This window comes from Pantherophis guttatus, chromosome 15 (genome assembly GCF_059756535.1).
Source record: "Pantherophis guttatus breed Tessera chromosome 15, ASM5975653v1, whole genome shotgun sequence".
Taxonomy (NCBI): domain Eukaryota; kingdom Metazoa; phylum Chordata; class Lepidosauria; order Squamata; family Colubridae; genus Pantherophis; species Pantherophis guttatus.
Window position 1 is genome coordinate 10,541,912 of NC_142077.1, and position 7,759 is coordinate 10,549,670.

Below are 7,759 nucleotides of genomic sequence, written 5' to 3' on the forward strand. Positions count from 1 at the left end.
AAGGAAGGAAGGCAGGAAGGAAGGAGAGATACAATGGATGGACAGAAGTAAGAGGAAGAGAGGGAGAAACAGAGAGAGAAACAGAGAAAAGAGAGAGGAAGGATGGAAGGAAGGAAATCCCAAATGCACAATTTTCTGTTCACGAGTTATGGAAAAGATCTCATCTGCCAAAGGTGAGAACTGGGTGCTAAATTTGCCCTTGTTTCGAAAATCAGCAAACTAGAATTGTTAATGCTGGAGAAAAGGAAAAGGAGGATGTTAAATGGCCTGAAGCACAGCTTAAATGCTTATTTACAGGCCCTCTGGTGCTTGTGCCACCTAACAGGGTTGTTGTAATGGCCGCGTGGTTGTAAGCGAGCAAAATCTATGCCAATCCTAAAGAATTCGGTCATGTTTTCCACTAAAATAAATCTGTTTGTATCCGAATTATTGCAGGGTGAGTGAAACAGCACCATCTGCTGGTCATTTCTGGTAGCGGCCTTTTGTAAACTCACAATAGTGAGGTTCCTCAAATTAGATTTATTTCCAGATTATTTAGGGCGGGGGGGGGGGAACGGTAACCCTCAAAGAGAATGTTAAAGGCCTATTCTGGGATATGGGGGAGGAAAGCATTTACTGCGAGAAAGCCATGCATTTGGGGGGGTCGCGTTCCTGAAAGAAGGGAAAATGCGCAAAAAAACGCATAAAATGGGCCGAAAAAATACACAACATCGACCCTGCCAGGTTGGCCACCCTGCCCAGAGGCAGGCAAGCTCCTGCATTGTTAGCAAAAGGGCTGACAAAGAAATAAAATAAAATCAGAACACATTGGGAAGGTAAAGATAGACTACTCCTCAACCTGGAGGCTCTACTGCCTGTTTTGCTAGCTTGCTGATAAGCCCTCCGGGGAAGCACCAAAGCATTTCCAGGCTGGCAATGAATTCCTGTTTTTCCAGAGTTGCATGAAAGATGGCCAGTAAGGAAATCCCACTGCTTGTTCCCTCTTTTCTCGAGAGCTTAATGATAGACTGCTCCTAAACAGAGAGGCTCTGCTGATCCTCAGTGGCCTGGCTCCTGGCTCTAAACTGCGCGGGGATTCCTAGACCTAGAAGATTAAACCAAGGCAAGATTAAAAATGAATCTTTAACCAAGATTTAACCAAGATTAAACCAACCTGGGCAGTTTTTAAGAGGTGTGGACTTCAACTCCCAGAATTCCCCAGTCAGAATTAATGGAGGCTGCTGGGGGAATTTGTAGTCCTTCTGGGTGGGGCCAAACTACATTTCCCAGCATTCCGTTGGGCAGATTTTGCCACAGCTGTGTGGCGTGCGTGTTTCTCCTTTTAAAATGATTAAAAAAAACACACACACCTTTATTATACTGAGGGAAAAGCAATACAAAAATATTACATATTAGGAATGTAATAAAGGTCAAGTTTTCAGTATATTTAAATTTTGAACATACTGCTCTTTTTTTCCTTTGGAAAAAGCCAAGCCAAATTCTCCACAGTTCCAAATTATGCACCTTAAAAGAGCATATCATTCCCATTCAAGCCAAATAATATCATAGCAATTCACACATCAATAAATATCGACCGTTTTTTTTTTTGTTTTTTTTTTTTGCACCTCAGTTCGTTTTCCCTTAAAATAATTTGGGGACATTTAATCCCTAAATTGGAGAGGGCAAAGCCAGATTTTTAAGTTGTTCTCTCCATTTTATTTTTTGCAAAAAAAAAAAAAAAGAAAGAAAAGTGTTTTTTAAAAACTGAATCTCATTCTGAGTGGGTAAGAAAATAATAATCATAATCATTTACAGGTCTGAAAGACTTGGAAAGAAAAGAAGGTTGTCAACATTTTGACCTCCCCAAAAAATGTATCAAAAATATCCAAATATCCTTCCAACTGGCTGCCATTTTTGGCAAATGACTGGCATCCATTTTAAAAAAACAAACAAACCCAAAAACAAACACTATTTTTTGTTTATTAAACCTGTTTATATCCACAGGTAACTCTGGCTACAGCAGTGCTGGAAAGAGTTAATAAATGCATTAAAAATGATTAAAAACCAAATTGGTCTTCTTCCATGAAAAGGAAAAAAAAAAAGCTTCTTTTATTCCTAAATTACAATTTAAGGAGCTGAGAAGCCCCCTCGGCCAAATTTGGGGGGAAATTTCTGCTCTTTCCTGCACACAAATCTCTGCTGTGTGTTTGCATTTCCTGCAATTGTCCCCCCTCACAGCAACAACCCCCCAACCCCACAGGCCCCTCCCCCCAAACATGGAGGTGAATGAGAGGAAGGAAGGAAGGAAGGAAGGAAGGAAGGAAGATGGGTGGGTAAATGAGGAAGGAAGGAAGGAAGGAAGGAAGGAGGGTGGGTGGGTGGGTGAATGAGGGAGGAAAGAAAGGAGGGAGGGAAGAAAGGAAGGAAGGAAGGTGGGTGGGTGAATGAGAGGAAGGAAAGAAGGAAGGAAGGTGGGTGGGTGGGTGAATGAGGGAGGAAAGAATGGAGGGAGGGAAGAAAGAAAGGAAGGAAGGTGGGTGGGTGGGTGAATGAGGAAGGAAGGAAGGAAGGAAGGTGGGTGGGTGGGTGAATGAGGGAGGAAAGAAAGGAGGGAGGAAAGGAAGGAAGGAAGGTGGGTGGGTGGGTGAATGAGGGAGGAAAGAAAGGAGGGAGGGAAGGAAGGAAGGTGGGTGGGTGAATGAGAGGAAGGAAAGAAGGAAGGAAGGAAGGAAGGAGGGTGGGTGGGTGAATGAGGGAGGAAAGAAAGAAGGGAGGGAAGGGAGGAAGGAATGTGGGTGGGTGAATGAGGGAAGAAAGAAAGGAGGGAGGGAAGGAAGGAAGGAAGGTGGGTGGGTGAATGAGGGAGGAAAGAAAGGAGGGAGGGAAGAAAGGAAGGAAGATGGGTGGGTGAATGAGGGAGGGAGGAAGCAAGACGCTGAGTTTGAATCCCTAGTCTAGGTCTCATGCGTGAGCAGGGGGTTGGACTAGATGACCCTCAAGGTCCCTTCCGACTCTGTTACTGTTATAAATTATAAGCTGAGGGACCACACCGCTCCCTGCCCCCCCACCCCTCAGTTTACCAAGGGTTCAGAACTACCTCCTCCATCTTCCCCAGCAGCCCTGCCCAATGTGCCCCCTCCCCAGAGGCAGGAAAGGGGGTCTCTGAAGGGACTCACCTGGTCCAGGGGGCTCCTCAGCTGGGAGTTCAGTCCTGGGAGGGCTTGGGGGTCGCTAGGCCCAACTGGGACCTCCTAATTTCTCCTCACAGCCCCTGAGAAGCGCCTGCTGCCATGTCTTCCCTCAGCAGGTTCCCTCCATGGCCCAGGTGGGGGCAATTAAGGAATTATTAGCCCCTGGAGTGGAACAGCCACTTAAAGGGAACAGCCGTTATTTTGATTTATTAAATATTATTATTTGGGCAGTTGGGGCCAGCCTGGCACGAGGTTGGTGTTTATTTATTCTTTTAGCTCTGTTTCCTTGGCTCTTTGTGGCTGACTCTCCTCCGGGCAGGGCAATCCAACGGGCAATAAAAAGACAATGCGAGATTAAAAAAAAAAAAAAAAAAAGGGGGGGGGGGAGAAAGTATGCCACCACATAAAAAGAAATTAAAATAAAACCATCGCCAGTTCTGGGTTTAAAAGTCAGGAGAAAGCCAGCATTTTAAACTCTGCCGTTATGTGCGTGGCAGTCCACAATAGAAGTAAAAAAATATGATAAAAAATAGTCAAATTACAGTGAGCAGAAAAATTAAGGTAAGGTAAAGTTTCCCCTCGCACAGATGTGCTAGTCGTTCCCGACTCTAGAGGGCGGTGCTCATCTCCGTTTCAAAGCTGAAGAGCCAGCGCTGTCCGAAGACGTCTCCGTGGTCATGTGGCCGGCGTGACTCAACGCCAAAGGAGCACGGAACGCTGTTCCCTTCCCACCAAAGGTGGTCCCTATTTTTCTACTTGCATTTTTTTTTTTACGTGCTTTCGAGCTGCTAGGTTGGCAGAAGCTGGGACAAGTCACGGGAGCTCCCCCCGTTACGCGGTTCGCTGAACTGCCGACCTTTCGATTGACAAGCTCGGCGTCTTAGCCCGAGCAGAAAAATTACATGGGAAAAAACTCACAACCAAATACAGTGGAGGTAAAAAAAATGATGTGAAAGTTGACATACTAGAGGGGGGGGAGGGGAATAACAGTCAAAGTGAAAAAAAAAAAATAACGGCAAATTTAATATTAAAAGTACAATAAAACAAGCTTTTTATTACACCCGCAATACAAATTTAAAGATTGCAAAAGAAAATCCAACGCAAGGAGTGATGACGGTGTTACAGGCAAATCGTCGACTTACAACAGTTCCTTTAGCGACCATTTGAGGTTACACACTGAAAACAGTGACTTATGACCGCTTTTCACACTTAACGACTGTTGCAGCATCCCTGTGGTCACGTGATCAAAATCCAGACGTTTGGCAACTGACTCATATTTATGACATTCAGTGTCCCGGGGTCCCTTTTTGGGACCTTCTGAAAAGCAAAGTCAATAACGGACTCACATTTATGACGGTCAGTGTCCTGGGGGTCCCCTTCTGTGACCTTCTGACAAGCAAAGTCAACGGGGAAACCGAGTTCACTTAACTGTGTTTAATGACTTCAGTGATTCACTGAAGAAATGTGGCAAGAAAAGTCGTAAAATGGGGCGAAAACTCACAATGGTCTCGCTCAAGTGACAGAAATGGTGGGGTCGATTGTGGTCGTAAATCGAGGACTCCCTGTAACAGGAGCCACAGGTATAAATTGTCCAGAGGAGAAGCATTAAAAAAAACATTGCTATGAATTATTAATCAGGGGCCTGTTCTGTGACTGGCTAACCACGATAGATCTGGGTTGGCTAAATCAGTGCGACACGAAGGGAAGAGGTTGGAGTTGTGGGGCGGAGGAATGAGTGGGGCAGAGGATGCTGTTAGCCCTGGTCCATGGTGTAGCTCTGAACGGCTGCCTGGAAGAATGACGGTGTGTTACGTTCTGGGTGGACGTAGATGATGTAACACTTGGGCCCAAAGAAGACCTAGTGTTGTGGCCCGTATGCGGCCTGTGGCTGATTCGGACAGCGAGGAGGCTGGTGTGGTGCTGCGCCAGCAGCCTGTGCAGCTGGCGCCTGAGTCAGACAATGAGGAGGCTGGAGAAGATTGGTGGCAGAGGCGGGGATTCAGCCAGGGCCTTCAGAACCTCCAGAAGCTCCCTTAAGTGAAGAGGACAAAAAGAAGGAGCCTCTTCTTGATGCACGGGCGCGCAGAACGGCCAAAAGGCAGGAGTGGCTCCTCAGGAAGAGGTCTCCTCGAGAGTAAGGCTTGGGGCTAATTGGCCACTCCCTTAGCCTATTTAAGGAGGAACGCTGACTGAAGCAATTTGCAAGGAACAACTTAGTTCACTGTCCTTCATACCTGGATCTTAGTTCTCTGCAAATTGCTTCTGGGCTTTCTGCCAACCATGGTAAGATTAAGATTATTTATTCTTTGGATTCTTGTAGGCTGTTAAGAAAGTTAATTAACAGCCTTTGTTTGGAAAAAAAAACCCATTTAATTTAGTAAACTAAGGTTTGTACAGACTTTGTGTGTGCTGCGTTCTTTGGGGTCCGTAGCTGGGGCAGGCCACAAGGAGAGGCTGAATAGGTTGGAGACGACGACGACCATCTCAAAGATGGCGACCGCCATCCTTTCAAGACGGTGGTGACCAGGACAAGCAGCACCCAGGAGCTGAAGTAGCCAACCAGGATGACGGTGATGAACTTGGCTTCGTTGTAGCTCTTTGGCGACGTCTTCCCCGCGTAGGCCAAGCAGAAGCACAGGGAGGAGAGGACCATGTCGAAGTGGTGGTGGACCACAACCGCGGATAGGTAGTCGGTGTGACACGTCAGGAAACGCTCCGCTGGGCTGCCGATTAGGGTAGCCTTGACGGGCTTCGGGTAGCGGTAACAGAGATGGAGTATCACGATGGCCACCTTGAGGGCGGAAACGGTGGTGACGAAGACCCACTGCAGCAGTGGGTTTCTACCAGTTCTACCCGGTTCGGGCAAACCAGTAGCGCTGACAGTGGGTGGCTCTGCCCGGATGTCATCACAGACGCTCTGAGCATGCAGAGCCGGTAGCAAAGTTAAGTGGAACCCACTAGTGACCCAATGCCCTTTGCACATGGACCAGGCGGTGAAGGCGGTGGGCAGCCAGGCCGCCAACTTGAAAGCGCAGAGGATCTGGAAGGAACGGATGGTGGCGCAGGCGAAGCAGACAGTGAAACAGAGGCCCCATCAGACGGAAGAGCTTGGTGGGGAGCCCGATGTAGGAGGAGACGCTGCCGTAGCCCAAAACGAGAGGAGACAACATGAGGAAACATAGCCGGCCGCCGGCCAATCTCACCACCAGGGTGTTGGCATGATGGGCAAAGGTGGTGAGAATGCCCAAGGTGGCCGAGAGGCGGAGGGCGGAGAAGAGAAGCAGCACGATGGTCCCACTCTAAGGTACACCACGAGCTTTGGGAAGCATGCTTCTTGGGCAGGACGGGACCAGGTAGCCGACGGGGCATTTCTGGCAGGTAAACCTGTCTAAGGGGAAAGAGAAACACAAGAGATGGGCCTCTCCACTCTGCTGGGTCCTGGGGAGGCCAAAATATTTGGGATTTTTTTGGAGAAAACTCAAAGAAGAAGGAAATTCAATTAGCTTCTCTTTGGACAATTTGGCCAGGAGATTGCTGCTGTTTTCATTCATCTTCAAAATTTGTCTGAAGAATGAAAATGGCATTTGCGGGGTCAAGGGTTGTCCCTGGTCACTTGTTAAAATTTCGGCAGGCTCCGAACGAAGGGGAGCTTTCCGCGCCCTGGGAAATTCACAGGGGCTGTGGGCGATGGGCTTTTGTGGCGAAAGAAACGCAACAGGCTGTTGTGTGGCCTTCGGCCACCAGCCCCTCCAGTAGCCGCATTGGAGGAGGAGGAGGAGGGATGGGAGTTAGGATCAGCATCAGGGCAACCTGGGAGCTCCAAGGGGGAAGAGGGAATGGAGGTGGCAGAGAGAGAGAGACAGAGGCGGAGCCAGGGCCGTCCGTCAGCCCTCAGATGGAGAGTCAACAGCCCCCAGGTCTGGAGGTGGCTGATGGGGAAGAGGAGGAACAGCTGGGCCCAGTGCCTGACACACAAATGCACAGAAGGCAAAGGAGAGGAGAGCAGTGGAAATCAATGGGCCGGTCCTTGGGATGGAAGAACCACTGCTGCTAGCGAAGCCCCTCCCTAGCTCTGGGGATAAGAGGCAGGGGACGGAGATGAATAGATGTCGTTGAGAAACTTGCCTGTTTCGCACACACTGCATTTGAAGCAGCAGGAAAGTAAGCCAATCTGTTTTTTCTTCTGTCCTGGACTGCACTGCTCAGAGTAGACAGATTTAGGAGGGGAGGGGGGGCTGGAGAAAGAAAATAAGGGGGGGGAAAAGCCCCAGGTGAAATCACAAACTCCCTTTTTTTCTGGGCCTCGGGTAGAAATCGCTACCTACCCATTTCGGAGCGAGCCAAATCATAAATATTTCAATATTTCCTTTGTTAGATGCTGCTCGGTCGGCCGAAGGATTTGAACCCTGAAGGCGGTGTGAGATTTTAAGATGGGAGATGCTGCCAAAGACCACCGGGATTGAGGTTCAAAATGGACTCCAGGGGGGCACATCTGGGTCCCCAGATCAGGGCCCTCCAGAGTGTTAGGATCACAACCCCCAGACTTCCTGGCTACCTGAGAATTCTGGGATTTCCATCACATCTAGATA

The 7,759-nt window shown here is 48.4% G+C and overlaps 1 pseudogene; it reads right to left on the bottom strand.

The window, feature by feature from the left end:
• Window positions 1–5,432: 5,432 nt before the first annotated feature.
• LOC117666885 (taste receptor type 1 member 2-like) lies at window positions 5,433–7,747 on the bottom strand (annotated as a pseudogene).
• Window positions 7,748–7,759: the final 12 nt, after the last annotated feature.